This window comes from Tiliqua scincoides, chromosome 7 (genome assembly GCF_035046505.1).
Source record: "Tiliqua scincoides isolate rTilSci1 chromosome 7, rTilSci1.hap2, whole genome shotgun sequence".
NCBI lineage: Eukaryota > Metazoa > Chordata > Lepidosauria > Squamata > Scincidae > Tiliqua > Tiliqua scincoides.
In genome coordinates, this window is record NC_089827.1 from 66,388,918 (window position 1) to 66,405,417 (window position 16,500).

The window sequence follows — 16,500 nt, forward strand, 5'->3', positions numbered from 1 at the left end:
TGTTGTGTTGCTGGTCTCACTGCCAGGTGGAAGGAGCCTGGAGGTCCCGCAAGTACCATCAGACACCACCTCACTTATCATTAGTGGTACCTGTACCACTGGTGAAGAAACACTTGCTCTAAATGGTACCCCTTTTCTTACCTCAATATTCATTTCAATACAATGCATGCAACTGGATGGAATCGAGAAGGCAGTTCAGTTGCCATGTTTGTAGTGCTGTATTTGCATCCACAGGGATTGCTCAGTCTGGGTGGGTACACATTTGGGGATGGGTTTCCTACGCATGTAGTGCTGTATTTGTATCCACACAGGCCAGCTTTTTGGAAGGAATGATTGCTCAGTCTGGATGGGGCACAGTTGAGGATGGGTTCTGACAGTGCCACACTGACTGACGAGACTGAGAAAAAACCGATGTAAATGTGTAGCAGCATGCTGGTGGTTCGTTCAGGACAGTCCGGTTTGACATACCTCGCCAGTCAGCCATCATGGCAAGGGGCTATTCAAGAGTAAAGAGCTGCCATGTTAAAAGGCAACTTCACTGGGGAGGAAAAAATGAAAAGGTGCTAATCGTCATCATCTCTGTGCTAACTGCGTGCTGAGGAGGACAGGGCAGGCGGCAGAGCCGTAGATCCACTCTTCTTCTTCCTCCTTTTGCAGCATCCTTATAAGTGTGTGTGTGTGTGTGTGTGACAGTTCTCATTCCTGTCCCCAGGTAAATACCAGCCTTTGGGAGGTGGTAGCCTGAGGGGCTAACAGCATTTGTGGTGTGGGTGGGCATGCATACAGACATCCTTTGCACTCTCTCTCTCTCCCTTTTTTCCCAAAGAGCCCATTGCTGAGACACATCATAAGAACATAAGAAGGCCCATCTAGTCCAACTTTCTGTATCAAACAGCGGTCCACCAGATGCCTTAGGGAGCACACAAAACAAGGAACCAGCATCCTGGTGCCTACTCTTGCACCTGGCCTTCTGAGGTAACCTACTTCTAAAATCAGGAGGCTGCACATACCCATAACAGCTTGTAACCTGGGATGGACTTTTCCTCCATAAATCTGCCCAATCTCCTTTTAAAGGCATCCAGGCCAGGCGCCATCACCACATCCTGTGGCAAGGAGTTCCACAGAAAAATTACATTCTGGGTAAAGAAATGTTCTCTTTGGTTTGTCCATACTCTCTCATCACTCCATTTGAGTGGATGTGCCCTGGTTCTGACGTTGTGTGAGGGAGAACAGCATCCCCTATACATTCTATCTACCACCACATCCTGTGGCAAGGAGTTCCACAGACACTCCACTTGAGTGCATGTCCCCTGGTTGTGCTGTTGTGTGAGAGGAAAAACATCCCCCTATCCACTCTATCATCATGTGGCAAGGAGTTCCACAGACACTCCATTTGAGTGGATGTACCCTGGTTCTGGGGTTGTGTGAGAGGGAGAACATCCCCCCTATCCACTCTATCACCACATCCTGTGGCAAGGAGTTCCACAGGCACTCCATTTGAGTGGATGTGCCCTGGTTCTGGGGTTGTGTGAGAGGGAGAAGAACATCCCCCTATCCACTCTATCACCACATCCTGTGGCAAGGAGTTCCACAGACGCTCCATTTGAGTGGATGTGCCCTGCTTCCAGTGTTTGTGGGAGGGAGAAGAGCATCCCTCTACCCACCCCATCCATAGTAAAGGGGGGTAGCCCAGAGGGACAGACAGAGCTTGTGGTGTGGGTGGGCACCCACAGAGGCACCCATAGGTGCTCTCTGTCCCTCTCCCCACCAGCCCATGGCTGAGGCACGTCGAAGCCTGTCAGAAATGGGAGCTCCCGGGTCCTTCTGAGGATGGTGCCCTGACTTAGCCCCGCCTCAGCCCCTCAGCGCCCCATTACCCCCTCCCCTCACACCCCCTCCTCAGCCAGCGGGCGGAGGGGCAAGGCAAGAGGGGGACGGTTGAACCTGAGAAGGTGGGCGTGGCCGGAATGGCCCCGCCCCCTCGAGGGGAGCCGCTCGCGGCAAAGTCAACGACCCGCAGCCCGCCGAGCCTCATCCAAAAAAACCCCCTTGCACCAAGCCCGACCCACTCACGTCATGGAAACAAGCACGTCAAGTCAGAGCCGGCCAATCAAAGGAGGATGGAGGCGGGGAGAAAGAGACGCACCGCCCCTTTCGGGCAACGGGCCCAATCGCTGGCCCCGCCCCCTCCCCAAGAAAGCGCCTCGCAGTCGCAGCCCCCTCCCCTTTCCTCTAACCTAGACCCCGTCACGTGACAGGGACGCGGGGGTATACCGGCTCGGAGCCTCAGCCAGTCTGTAAGTAAGCCGTGTGCGCGCGGAGGGGGGGTGAGAGGTGGAGGGAAGAGCCGCGCGGCTGTTGCCTCCACGTCCCCTCCCCCCTGCGAGGCGACTGAGGAGTGCGCGGGGCGGGCGGGTGGACTGACTGACTGGAGAGCCGTTGAGTGAGTGACGGGCGCGGGGGGCCGCGGGGGCGGGGCCGCGGGCGAGGCGGGGGCCGGCTCCCTCCTCCTCCTCCTCCCGTGCTGAGGCGGCGGCGGCGGCTGGTGCTAGCGCTGCGGGTGGGGGGGCGGTGGAGGCGCCGGTGGCCGCCGCGCGTGGAGCAGCGCCTGAGGTGAGGTAAGGGCGAGGAGGGGCCCGGGGGGCGCAGGTGGCGGGGCTGCGGGGGCCTGCCGCGCGCAGGGAGCCCCGCCGGGCAGCGAGGCGCCGAGAGTGACCTTGAGGGCAGCCGGCTGGACGGGGGGAGCCGCCCACGCCGACGGAGGGCAGCGCTGCCCGGGCCCGTTACGCGTGTGGAGGCGCCAGCCCCCTCCACGCTTTCCTGGGAGTAAGCCCCGCTGGGCGTACTGGGGCTCACTTCTGACCAGGCAGCTTGGCTTCTGGGCTGCAACCCTGTCCACTTACCTGGGAGTAAGCCCCACTGCCTGCAGTGGGGCTTGCTTGTGAGTACACTTGCGTATGACTGGGCTGTGAGGCTGCTCTCCTGCCCACGCTTACCTGGGAGAAAGCCCCATTGGCTGTAATGGGGCTTGCTTCCGAGTAGACAGGCACAGGGTTGGGCTGTAAGGCTGCAGTAATTGCCACACTTACCTGGGAGTAAGCCCCATTGACTATAATGGGGTATATTTCTGAGTAGACAGGCATAGGCTTGGCTCTAAGGCTGCCATCCTGCCTACACTTACCTGAGAGTAAGCCTCATTGACTATAATGGGATTTGCTTCTGTGTAGACAAGTATAGGCTTGGGATCTAAGGCTGCTATCCTGTCCACACTTTCCTGAGAGTAAGCCCCGTTGACTGTAATGGGACTTGCTTCTGAGTAGAGGGGCACAGGCTTGGGTTCCCAGGCTGCCATCCTAGCCACACTTCCCTGGGAGCAAGCCCCACTGGCTGTAATGGGGCATACACAAATAGAGATTCGTAGGACTGGGCTCTCAGGCTGCATTCCTGTCCACACCTTCCTGGGAGCAAGCCCCATTGGCTGCAGTGGGATGTACTTCTGAATAGACATGCCTAGAATTGGGCTCTCAGGCTGCAATGCTGTGCACACTTTCCTGGGAGTAAGCCCCATTGAAGAAAATGGGACTTGCTTTTGAGTGGAGAGGCATAGGCTTGGGCGCAAAGGCTGCCATCTTAGCCACGCTTTTCTGGAAGTAAGCCCCATTGGTTATAATGGGGCATACTTCTGAGGAGACATGCATAGGATCGGGCTCTAAGTAGCCGGGATTAGGCAGCAGGCAGCCACCACCGAACAGCATTATCATCCCCTTCACCATCCCCTTCACCCGCCCTGCGGGAGCCAGCCGGTCAACCAGCCCTTCCCGTGGGTGCCCGGAGGTGGTAGCAGCTCCGTGCTGGAGGCTGTGTTCTGATGATCCCTCTTCTCTCTCCTCCCACCACCTGCAAGCTGCTTTTGTCTCTCCCTCTCATGCATGACTCTCCTTCCTTCGGAGGAGGCAGTGGCTGCAAGCTAGAGATTGCCAGGCATTTCTTTCCCTTGCAACCCCCCCTCTGGTTTATAATGGTATTAACGTGATTTCTTTTAAATGAGCGGTTTATGGTTTGATCCTGAACTGATGGAATAGGATTTTTGTGGAAGCCTCCCTGAAAATGCAGCCTGGGCTGGTATGTGTCTCTTCAGGAAGGCCTTCGGGGCGTGCGTTTGCGTGTAAAGCAAGGTGGAGTCCATGCTTGTCCCATTTTTTTGGTGGCAGGAAATGCCTGTAAAGATGCGGTTTGCATGACAACTGTCATCTCTGCCCAGTGGTATGTCTGTAGCCTTTGGATGTTGCACCACGTGAGTTCACAAGGAAGCCTTCATGGAGGTGGGTGGGATGGAGGGAAAGACTACTGCCATACCTAGAGATGAGTACTGCCTGTTTGTGCTGCTGAAGGGTGCTTAGAAGATTGGTGACTGAGAATGTCTTCACCCATATTCATCTTGCAGACAGCTGGCACATCTGCCCCATGGATGTAAAAAATTGGAAGAAAGACTTTTTTGTGGTTTTGGACAGCAGCATACTTGGAAACTAGCTGATAAAAGTTGGAGTTAATGACCTTGGTGTTGCTGATATGTATTGTAACCTCTCCTAATGTAGAGGACGACTATGTTGGGAAAAGATCCAGTTTCATTAAAACAAGGTAGGCGGTACATCGTTGAAGTACCTATCTCTTCTTGGTCTGTGTATTTGATTAAATGCTGCTGTAAGAGTCTCTGACAGTAGTTATGTCTCCTGTGCCCCATTTCCCCCCTCCTCTGTGTTGAGAACATTTAAAATGAGCCTTACTCATATTCTATATCTGTAAGTTTGTGAAGGTCAGCAAGGTGGTATTTGCTGATTTACAAGTGGAATCTTGCTTTTTGTCCTGGTGAACTGAAGCACAAGATTGAATTACTTGGCCATTTTAAGAGCCTATGTAGTGTAGTAAAGAGTGTGAGCAGGGATGTTCCTGCTTCAAATCTCCCTGCTGCCATGAATTTGCCTGTTGGTCTTGAACATGCTTCTGTTCTCATAAATTCAGCTTTCATTCTTCCCCAGCCAGTCTGGCATATGGGAATGTTGCTGGCATAACTTTGTAAGAATTGCTGACATAGTGAAGACTATGAACATGAAGCCAGTATGCTGTAGGAGCTGAACCAAATACAGATTGGCTAAACAGGTGTCTCAAAGGTTGTGTGTCTTTAGCATAGGTGTATTGAACAATGTATTCTTACAAGACGTATCATAGGAACATACAAACTCCAGAAATATATACTTTGTATCAAATATGCAGCTATTATAATAATTAAACTGAATGTCTTACTCTGTAAAGACATTGTTGATTAAAAATGGAAGATAACGTTTCATGTGGACTGTCTTAAATCGAAAAACAGGGTATAAATATAAAGAAATGACCATGTAGTGAACAAAACAGCTCTCAGTAATGAGACTGTTAAGTATTTGGAACTACTCAGATGCACAATTTCAGTCTTGTGTGATCTTGAGATAGGTGGTGACTGCTAGTAGAAGTGGCTTCAGTTGTACTTGAGTTTAAATATTTATCGAATAGCAAATAAATCTACAAATGGAAGGAGGAGTCCAAATAAAAGCCTGGAGAAATGGTCTCTAAATTAGAAATTGGTGTATCTGTTGGAGACATTATGGGATCTGAATGTTGGGTGGATTAATGCAGTGGTATCACTTTTATTGTCTAAGATGGTTGTATTTATGAAACATGAGTTGAGGGATGGTAAAGTTTTGATTGCATGAACACTGCAAGAGTAGAGGGTAAAGCCATTTCATACTGCTGTCTGTGTCCCTTTGAAGATTACTGTGCCACCTATTCTAGTTAGTTCTAAGAGTAGAGATGATTGAGTGTTATAAAATAGATGAATAGGATCTCTAAGTGGAAGATTGAATTGTTAGCTGCACAAAACCCAGTGACTACTTCTGGTTAGCATGAATTTGCTACTGACTTCAAATGTCAAAAATTAAAGTGCAGATTTGCTAGTAGTATGTTCTTTCTGGTTGACTAGGATCTGCATGTCTGGTCTAAATAGTAGACCAGTAGACTGAGACTTTCTTCAGAGTTTTAAATGCACATAAAGTGTATTGTAGTAAGTGCAAGTGTAGTATTTGTTGCACACTACATAAATGTGTGCTGCCTGTTGTATTTCTGTCAAAATTGTGACAAATGTTGCAGTACCAGGATAACTGCATCCATTATTATTTAGTCTGTTAAAGATCACAGTTAAACAATTAACAGCTCAATCCTGTGTTCGTCTACTCAGAAATCCCATTGTGTTCAATAGGGCTTACTTCCAAGAAAGTGTGGCTAGGATTGCAGTCCAAATTTCACAAGACTTTAATATATTGACATCCTAAACACATGGATTGCAACTAACATTAACAAATTTGTGAGAATAAAATTGAAAATTGCCAACATTAATGAATTGGAGTCATGATAAATATTGCAAACTAAGCAGTAGTCATTTTGTTTATAAATGTAGAATCTCTTAAATAGCCAGTACAGCTTGCAATTTGTGGTTAATCTGTCCTAAAGTGATTTTGACTTTTAACTTTTATAGTGGTCTGTATATACTTAAGGATACTATACTGTATAACTTAAGGATGCTAGAAGAGGTTATTTTATAAGTTACGACTAACCACTTGCAACTAAAGATTACCACATTCAATTTTAAAATACTTGATTAGCGTTCAGTTTACTTCTACATAAGATTCAGTTCTCTTCTACTTCAGAACATGGATTCCAAATAGGCAATGGTTGTCCCTTTATGCTTTTAACTGAATATAAAAGTCATCTTGTGTATATTGAAGTCTATGTTTAGAAGGGTTTTTTTGTAAATGTCTTATAATGCATAGATTTTTGTGTACTAAATGGGGTTTCAGTAATCATCTCCATGCTTGGACAAATGTTAATCAGACATGGATATTGGGTTTAATGACAATTGATAATTTGCATTATCTATAATTGATAACACTTAGATGTATTTGATAGCCATATACTTTTAGACCTAGAGCAGGGGTGTCCAAAGTTTTTGGCAGGAGGGCCACATCGTGTCTCTGACACTGTGTTGGGAGCCGGGGGGGGGGGGAAGAATTAATTTACATTTAATATTTGAATAAGTTTACATAAGTTTACATAAATGAATATATTAAAGATGAACTTCTATGAATGAATGAAGGTCTTGCAATAGCTCAAGTCCTATAAAAGGCCCTGCACGAAGCAAGGCTGGCCTCTCCTTTGCTGCTGCTACTGCATTACAGACGTGAAACAACAAGCAGTGGAGGGAGCCCTTATCCCACAGCTCACGCCAGAGGTCAAACAGTCGTCCTCACACTGAAAGCAGTTGCATCTGGCCTGTGTAGGCTCCAACAAATCTCCAGAGGGCCAGAGGCTCATTGGAGACTGGGGGCTCCCTGAGGGCCGCATTGTGAGTCCTTGAGGGCCTCAAGTGGCCCCAGGGCCGGGGTTTGGGCACCCCTGACCTAGACAAAGATTCTTTGCAAAAATATAAAAACATCATGGGAATTATGCAGTTAATGTTTATGGTAGAGGTGAGTGAGGCAATCTGCTTAGCACCTAGGATCACACAAGCTGCATGATGTAGGTAGAAAGTCTCTGGTTGTTACATATCTAATTGTATTTGTCAGAGCTAGTGATCATCTTGAATCTTGGCTACTCATACTAATAATTCAGTTGTTAAATCTGAATGCTCATCTTGCAATTTCTGAGTGATGGCCAAGGTGATGGAAGCAAAGGTGTGACAAGAATTGTGTTAGTAGGTGTAGGAATAGAGATGCTTATCTTTGAAGTGATTCAACATTCCCTTGTCAAGGAGCACAGCTGTAGGATTTTTTTTAGAGTATGAGGGTCCAATCCTATTCAATTTGCCAGTGGGCCCTAACTTGGGTTATACCAGTGTTTGATAGTTTAAATGCTTTTTTCCCTCCATTGTCTTTTCCCACCCTGTGAGAGGTGACTTACAGTTTTAAAAAAGTACATAAAAGTAGAAGCTAAAAATAAAAACAATAGTTACAAAAATGAGCATTGGTACATGGCAAGAAAGTTGAGCAGAATTAAAAAGCATTCAACTGGTGCCTAAACCAGGGCAACAAAGGCACCAACCTTGCTTCCTGTGGTACGTAATATTTGAGAAAATCTTAAAAAATTGGTTTCCTCTTTGGGGGGGGGGGGAAGCAGAGTAGCTTCAGCAGCAGACCCCCCCTTTTGCTGGGAATCAACCCCAGGGAAGCTCCCACACCCGGCTGACTGCTAATCAAGAAAGACAAACTACAATGGCTAGTTGAAGTTGCAAAAGAAGTCATTTACTCACGGTTCCATAGAAGCATATGTTACAGCCTCTGATTATGATCAGAGGTTACACTAAACTTAAGATAACAAGGCCCTGGAGCTGCCTCGTCCTGCATGCCATGTGGTCAAGTTGGCGTCGCCAGCAGAGCCCTGCTGTGACCCATCTTGTCAGGTCAGTGAGGAAGAGGGGTGTGCACGGAGCAGAAGGGAAGGTTATAGTGTCTGGGCCACACCCCCACATAGGTCATCCAAAGGGGACAGGTAAAGTGAAGGGACACTGGGCCATGGCTTAACCCTTTCAAGACAGTATCCTGCCACCTCTGGACAGCAGGCAGAGTTGCACCAAACTCCAACACGGAATTCCACTACTTGGATGCCATACAGAGACGACCCGTTCCTATGTCACTGCTAGGAGCATTTTTGTCATTGCTATTAGTTGATTATCCAGTTCGAATGCTATATACCAGGGGTGGTAAATTTGTTTCAAATAGTGGGTTGAATAGGATTCATGGTGACTGCTCAGGTCATAAGTTGTGACATTAAGCAGGAAGAGATGTCATTAAACAGGTGATGATCAGAAACAAGCACTTTGTTCTTGCATCGAAACTCATTAGCTGCAAATGAGAGAAGAACGGTGCAAATTTTGTTCATATTTTCAAGATATGGCAGAGCCTAATTGTTCCAATTGTTGTGCTTGGAGAGTCCAATTACCACAAGGATGGAAAGCTTCCGGGTGCCATATCTGGCCTGCAGGGCTTAATGTTTGACACCTCTGCTGTATAGACAACTGGTGTTTATTAGTCTTCTAACTTGACCTCTCAATGCATTGTGCATTGCACTGCATGGATTGTTGAGGGTCTACTGCTGTTGTAAAATACAGCATTTTGCCTGCTAAGGTGGGTCAGGAGGGTATTATATATTATGTAATATGCACTAGTTACTTTCAATTTTTGGGACATGATTTAAGGTGCTCGTCAAGTCCTGTAAAGCATTAAACATATTTGAGACCTATATAGCTGCTTCTTTCATTAAATGCCATAATGATCTAAAACTGCACTTTGTGTCCTCTTATAGCATTCTTGCTACATCAAATAGTCATTCTTAGGCTTGAATCCTGTGCACTCTTTGCTGGGAGTAAGTACCACTGAATTCCATGGGACAGAGACAGTTACGGAATTGAGCTGCTAATAGTTGCACCTGTGGATGTCTTTTCTTCTGCTGGTTTATGGGGTTCCTTGTTTGAGTCTGGAAACAGTACAAAAACTTTTCTGTTGGTCACAAACATCTGGTATTTGGTTAACATGTGGTGTGATCTTCCAGGATGTTGTGAAATATAATCGAATGCATGATGAGAATTAAGAGAAGTTGGCAATCCCTCTAATAGACATGCAAAAATCACCAGGTGATAGCTTTGCTTTGATTCTGGCTTTGGAAGGAGATCTGCTTATTCCTTCCTCCCCTTGCTGTGATTGTCATCCTTGTCCTATATTCCTTACTGCTTCTTGTTCCTCTTGGTATCCCTGCATCTTCCTATACTTTCCTTTCTGAGATGGACTGCAATATAGTTGTGTTCATAATTGTGGATATTATGTGATGTGATCTTTTCACACTATGGGCTTTAAAGGGCCAGTAGTTCAGAGAGAAGAGTGTGCTATTTCACTGAACTGCTTGGTCAGAGGCAGTTGCAATTTTTCTTCAGATGAATAGGTGTATGGCTATGCTAGCTGGCCTCCTGCTCAGGTCAACTTTATTTCTCACCCCAGACTTGTGATCAGATGTTCAAGTAAATAGATACTTAACAAGTTCCAACTCTGGGCTTGAAGTAAAATCTCTAATTGCCAGCAAACCTTTTTCATCTCAGTTCTATCCTGTTCAACACTTAACAATGTTAGTGTACCTAATATTCTTTGAGTGGAGCTTTTCCTAGCTTGGAGGTGAATGTTGCAACTTGGTGATGTCTGCAGATTACATCTGCAATGGGCAGTTGAAAAACTGGCAATCCATGAGACAATGCCTTAAATCATTGCACCCTCATCTGTTAGCCCTCTTTATTTTCTTCCAGTAGTTTTTTCTGCATTTTCTCCCACATCTTGTCTCTACTCCATGCTGAGCTCAGTAATAGCCCAGTCTTATTGTTCCCCTGACATAACATGCAACTGCACCAAAGCATGGCATGCTGGAGGCTGGGGAGAAGAATGGGAAAACATTTTGTTTTACCTTTCCATAAGCCCCTCAGTTGTGAATGAGTCTCCTGAGACCTGCCCCAGTTAGCACGTCTAAGGAGACTAAAGGGGGTGTGTTGGCTGACTTGATAGGAGTGAGCACCTGGCACAAGTTGCTTAAATGGGTGCTGTCTCCAGCCTTCCCCTGATTCACCCACCCCACCAATATTGACAGGCCTCCTCTTTGCCATAGTCTCTGGTGGTGGCCTGGAAGCATGTTGTTCCACGTTTCCAGAATATGTGCAATGCTGTAAAGCATAATCTGCCACCTGATTGCAAGTTCTGGCAGCATTCACATCAAATAGGATTGGACTGTTAGATTCTTACTCTTAAAAATAGTGTACGCACATTAAAAGATTTCTCCAACACGTAACAAATTTGTTTGATTGTGTAGATGAGAAAAAATTGGCATTAACTCCATGCATACCTTCTGAATTTTAAGAAAGGATTAGTAACATGGGATTTAATCCAGGTCTGTTGAGGGGACTGCATGGACTGGACTGCAGACAGGTTTAGGTTAGCAGGTTTTGAACATTTTCTTGCCTGCTGTTAATAGTCAGGGAGGCAGTCATAGTTGGTTAACAGGCCTTTTGCTGTGCAGGCCTGCTCTAAAAGAATGCAAAGAAAGTTTGGGTGTGGAAAAACCTTCCTGACCTTTAATCCAAAAATACGCATCAGCAAAGAATATTGATGTTTGTTCACAAATATATCCTGCTAATTCTTGTCATTTTTTTTTTGACTTGTAATGTATTTGAAGGACTCAGAATTTTACACGTTTATAGAAAGCTTCTTTTGATTTTCCAGCTACCATTTACTGGCCAGCTTATAGTTGTTTCTGCCCCTATAAGTCTGCACAGTTGTGCCAGTCTCCCTTCTGCCCTATTCAAAATGTAACATATTGCCTTCTTGAAAACCTGTATACTTGTGGATATGTGTAGTTTAGCAGTCTTGCTGTGGGATAGACTCTAGCTCAGGGGTTGGCAACCTTAAACACTCAAAGAGCCATTTGGACCCATTTTCTGGAGGAAAAAAAAACCTCAGGAGCCACAAAACCCTTTTGACGTCTAAAATGAAGATAATACTGCATATATAGTTTTTTTCACCTTTATGCTCTTATAGGTCCCATTTTTATAATGCAGCCCCGTCTTTTAGCTTTTAGTTAGTTTTGTCATACATTCTTGTCCTGTGTTTTCAGATGCCTGGTCCTCTATGGTGTTTTGCCCGATTCCAAGGCCATTCTCTGCCTGGAGAATTAGGCCCACTTTAAGCAAATTAGCTCCCCTTCTTTCCCCCAACAAATGACCCTGGTTCTGCCCTGCAGTCCTGCCGGACCCCACCTCCAGGGTAGCTCGCCTGTTCAACCTGCAGAGGTCCTCTCTCTTGCCAGCAGCCTCCCACCACTACAGCAGACTCTGGGTCCTCAGCAGGTCTTGGGCACAGCAGCCACACACCAAACTCCAGTGTCTCCAGCAGTCCATTAGTCACAAAATCAGTCAGAGCATCCAGGGCAGTCCAAAGTCAATAAGCCAAGTCACAGTCCAAGGTCAGATTCCAAAGTAAGTCAGTCAAATCAGTCAGAGTATCCAAGTTAAAGTCAATAAGCCCAGTCAGTCTCCTCTCCTACCTCCAACCTGCACTCCTTCTACAACCCACACCCCCTTCCTCAGGTGCTCCTTATATCCCTGAGGGCCCTATTGCCTTCAAGTGGCTGCAGCTGTGCAGCACACTCTGCTGGATGCCCAGGCCTTACCCTTAAAGGGGCCACTGCTGACAGCACATCTAGCTCCTCACCAGATCTTCCAGGATTCCAATACATATGGCGGTTATGACATCTGCTTATCTTACATGGATACTAAAGAACTCCCCCCACCTTCCAGAGGCACCCTGCTGGAAGGAAAAAAGGACACAGACTCCAGAGGTGGGGAAGAGAAGAAGGGGGGGGGCAGCCACAGTCCAGCTTCTGCCCTGCCTGCCTGCCCTCCCTCACTCAGGTTGCAACCCTCTCCACACTATCCTGGGAGTAAGCCCCATTGGCTTAAAGGTCAAACAGACCTACGCGGGAGGGGGGGAACCACAGGCCAGCTTCTGCCCTGCCTGCCTGCCTGCCCTCACTCAGGCTGCAACCTTTTCCACACTATCCTGGGAGTAAGCCCCATTGACTGCAATGGGACTTCTGAGCAGACAAGTTGGTTTGAGCTCTCAGGCTGCAGTCCTCTCCACACTTTTCTGAGAGGAAGCCTAACTGACTACTTGTGAGTAGACCTACATAGGAGGGGGCTGAGGCTGCAGCCCTCCACACCTTCCTGGGAGGAAGCCCCACTGACTACAGCGGGGCTTACTTGTGAGTAGACCTATACAGGAGGAGGCTGAGGATACAGCCCTCCACACCTTCCTGGGAGTAGCCCAGGGACTACATCAGGGCTTACTCTGGAACAGACCTGGAACAGACGGGCTCCCACTCACCTGTCCTTGCGCTTGGCCTTGAGCAGGCTTCAAGGCTGCCATCCCAGGCGCCCTTTCCTGGGAGTAAGCTTCATCCTCTGTAATGGGGCTTACAACTGAGTAGACACGCATAGGAGCAGGCTCCACGGCTGCAATCCCAGGCACCCTTTCCTGGGAGCAAGCTTCATCCACTGTAATGGGGCTTACTACTGAGTCTCCTCTGCTGTGGAGGATGTCTCCTCCGGGTGCTTTTTTTCCTCTGCTGTGGAGGAAAAGCCTCTCCTTGCACTGAGTGGGGACCTGCTCAGGAAAAGTCCGGCTGCAAGGGTTTTCAATGGCTGAGGAGGAAGGCGGCTCAGGATTGGCTGGTGGTCAGCCAGTGAAGGGCCCTGAGCCATTCCAACAGAAAAAGCCAGGAGCCTGCTGCATGCTGTTTGGCTGAGCCTGCTGGAGAGTTGGGGAAGGGAAAAACAGGGACCTTAAGCCTGTAGAGCGGGCAAAATTGAAAAGGGAAACCAATGCAGGGCAGGTGGGTGTGAAGGGAGAGGAGGGCAGTGAGCTCAGGGGGTGGAGGGAAGCAGCCCGCCCTCCCAACACAGGTGCCTCCTGTCACACTCTTTGCCACTTTCACCTGGAGGAGCCGCAGCAGACAGCTGAAAGAGCCGCATGCGGCTCTAGAAACGCAGGTTGCCGACCCCTGCTCTAGCTGTTTCTCACGTCCTGATACTCTGTTAAACCTTGACTGCTGTCCATCAAGAGTCCAAAACTGGTTGAATTTCCAAGATGAATTTTATTTTCCAAAGTTCATTATTAGTTGACTTAATAGCCAACCATTATTCATGGTTCTGAGTCCACATGAATATCGACAACTTTCAGACATTTGGTTTCACATTTAATATGGCGTGTTTGTCACTTTCTCTGCCCTGTTCTTCCATGCAAATGCCTTTATCCTAGACAGGAATCAAATACTCCTCCTCCTGTGAAGTCTGCAAATATATAATCTTGTTATGCTGATATGCAGAGAAGACTGAAAGTAAGCTCTCAACCATGATCAACTGTTGTGCAAGGCATGGTTTATTCAAGATAGCTGTCAAATTTGTCTTTACTAGTAGACTACGCAGATTGGCTACTGTATGCAGAACTCTAATTGAACTGGCTATATTACTGTTTTGGAGTTGGTAGGGAGACTGTTATTTGTCTGTGGGTGTGCGTAGGTGGTGATCAGAGTGGTGATCAGATCAGGGGTTATATCAGAAAAATTGGTCTCTTCTATCTTTTGAAATGATAAATACCTGTCCTATATAAGTTGATCTGTGTAGTACTGTTTCTTTCCCTGCCAACTTTGCATAATTTTGTCCAAATAACTTGTATCTTCACCTCTTGCAGCTGCTCTTGTGATAACTAATATAAGTGTTTTCTGGTGACAATCTGATCTTTCTTAAATCTGAAAGTTTGCTGTCCAAGTTGCACAAGCAGATTCAAATACATAAATACGTAGGTTCAGTGTAAACAAATGGCAACAATCACTGCATTTTGAGTTGTAGAGTAGATTGGCTGGCACATCAATATTGTGAAATTTACTCTGTTAGAGTACATTTGTAGCAGTGTCATCTACCTTGAAAATAATTCTTCAGAGTTGAGCTGGACAGTTCAGACAGTTTGTGTTGGCAAAGTATATATCAGAGTTATGAACTGTGGGTTCTGTTTTTCTGAATAGACCTCTACTTGGAACACTGCTGTAGATGTAGATGTAGGAAAGAAAGTGGTTATTTACTTCAAATAGAAAATAAAATCTTTGCTTAGCTTTTCTGTGCCTTTTCTCAAACTGCATCACTTTGGTGACATCTTTACAAATGCCATTGAAGTATTAGATCTTTGTCCAAAAGGAAACTGCTTCTTAAAAGGATTGGTCCTTATTGACTTTAATGTTTCAGTATGAAGAGAGATGGATTTTACTAGCTAATAAACTTCTTGGACCAATCTTTTTGTGATGGTTGAGAGAATCTTTTCTCGAAACTGACAAACTTTGCTTGATCTGGCAGACTTGGTGTTAAGGCTGGTTTATGTGTGACTGTGTTATGCATGGTGGTTAAGATTGTTGTATGAGGTGACTGTAAATTGTAAAGTGGCTCCTTGGTCAATAAGGCTTCCCAGCTACCATCAGCACTAGTTTTCCTGATCCACTTGTTGTGCACCAAAGAACATTGCCTAGATGTATTTTATGATGGACTTTATCTTCTTACCACCTCCCTGGTCTCTCTGCTTATTTGATATGAATGTTAATATGCAGGATTGGTTTGAAACTTGAATTTGCCTCCCTTGACTAATGTTGACCAGGTCTTGATTGTTGAGGGTACATAAACTAATCCCAGTGAGACTGTTACAGAGTGGGAAGCAGTTGAGAGGTGAGCACTTGCTTACTTTTCCTAGAATTTTTAATCTGATTAATACTAAACAGATTTGGAACGCTGGAAGAGTCTAACGTACATAGGCAAATACATTGTGGAAAAGCGAAGACTATAACAATAAGGCTGTTGAACTATGATTTTACTGGAATGTAGATTCAATTGACTAATCACCACTCATTTGCCTATGAAGGAAAATAGTTCTAATGGGAATGTATACATGACTTCTTGATGGTTCATGCAAGGGCCACAACAGGCATTATCTTAGACCAGGGGTGTCCAAACTTTTTGACAGGAGGACCACATCTCTCAGACACTGTGTTGGGGGCTGGGGAAAAAAATTAATTTACATTTAAAATTTGAATAAATTTACATAAATGAATATATTAGATATGGAACTTATATGAATGAATGAAGGTCTTGCAATAGCTCAAGGCCAATAAAAGGCCTTGCACAAAGCAAGGCCATCCTTTCCTTTGCTGCTGCCACTGCTTCTCAGATGTGAAACAGCAAGCAGTGGAGATAACTCGACTTACAGCTTGTGCAAGAGATCGAGCAGTTGTGTTGGGCCAGCAAGTCTCTGGAGGGCCAATTGTGTTGTTGGCTCCAGCAAGTCTCCGGTGGGCCAGAGGCTCATTGGAGACTGGGGTCTCTCCCTGCCGAATTGGCAGTCCCCCAAGGGCTGCAAATGGCCCCTGAGCTGGGGTTTGGGCACCCCTATCTTAGACCTATTCTTCATTTTTCTTCCTGCAGACTAGAAAATTCTTAAGTTGATGCTTTTACATTTTAAAAAATTGTATGATTCAGGGGATCCCCTTAGTTAAACATAGAAGCCCTGGTATAATTTATGTTGGCTAAGGGCTGAAATGTTTGTTGGATATAAAGGATTGTTCACACCTACTTAGTTCCATACTGCTGTTTTGTCTCTAACAGTCAGCTTAGCTTGGGAGTTGTCTCCATTGAAAAACATTGTTTGAGGTGGGGAGGGGGTTTTCTGGCTCAGTTTCACTTGCTGTTGCAATCCTAGTGATGCACATGCTTGTGTGGATTTCTCCTTGTTCTCTGGTGTGCTTTAAAGCATTGGTTCCCAAACTTTAGAGGTTGTAGAGACTGCTGTC

General features: G+C 46.2%; 1 protein-coding gene across 7 annotated transcripts in view; it reads left to right on the forward strand.

The window, feature by feature from the left end:
* Positions 1-2,225: 2,225 nt before the first annotated feature.
* The window catches only part of ATP2B1 (ATPase plasma membrane Ca2+ transporting 1), a 93,387-nt gene continuing 79,112 nt past the window's right edge, over positions 2,226-16,500 (forward strand). For 2 of the 7 annotated variants that reach the window (XM_066634606.1, XM_066634612.1), the window contains exons 1-2: positions 2,226-2,297; positions 4,445-4,638. The gene's annotated coding sequence lies outside the window, so the exon portion shown is untranslated. Of the gene's footprint in view, positions 2,298-2,394; positions 2,444-2,527; positions 2,619-4,444; positions 4,639-16,500 lie in introns of those variants that run through there. The other 5 variants (XM_066634608.1, XM_066634609.1, XM_066634607.1 and 2 more) reach the window with 5 other exon arrangements.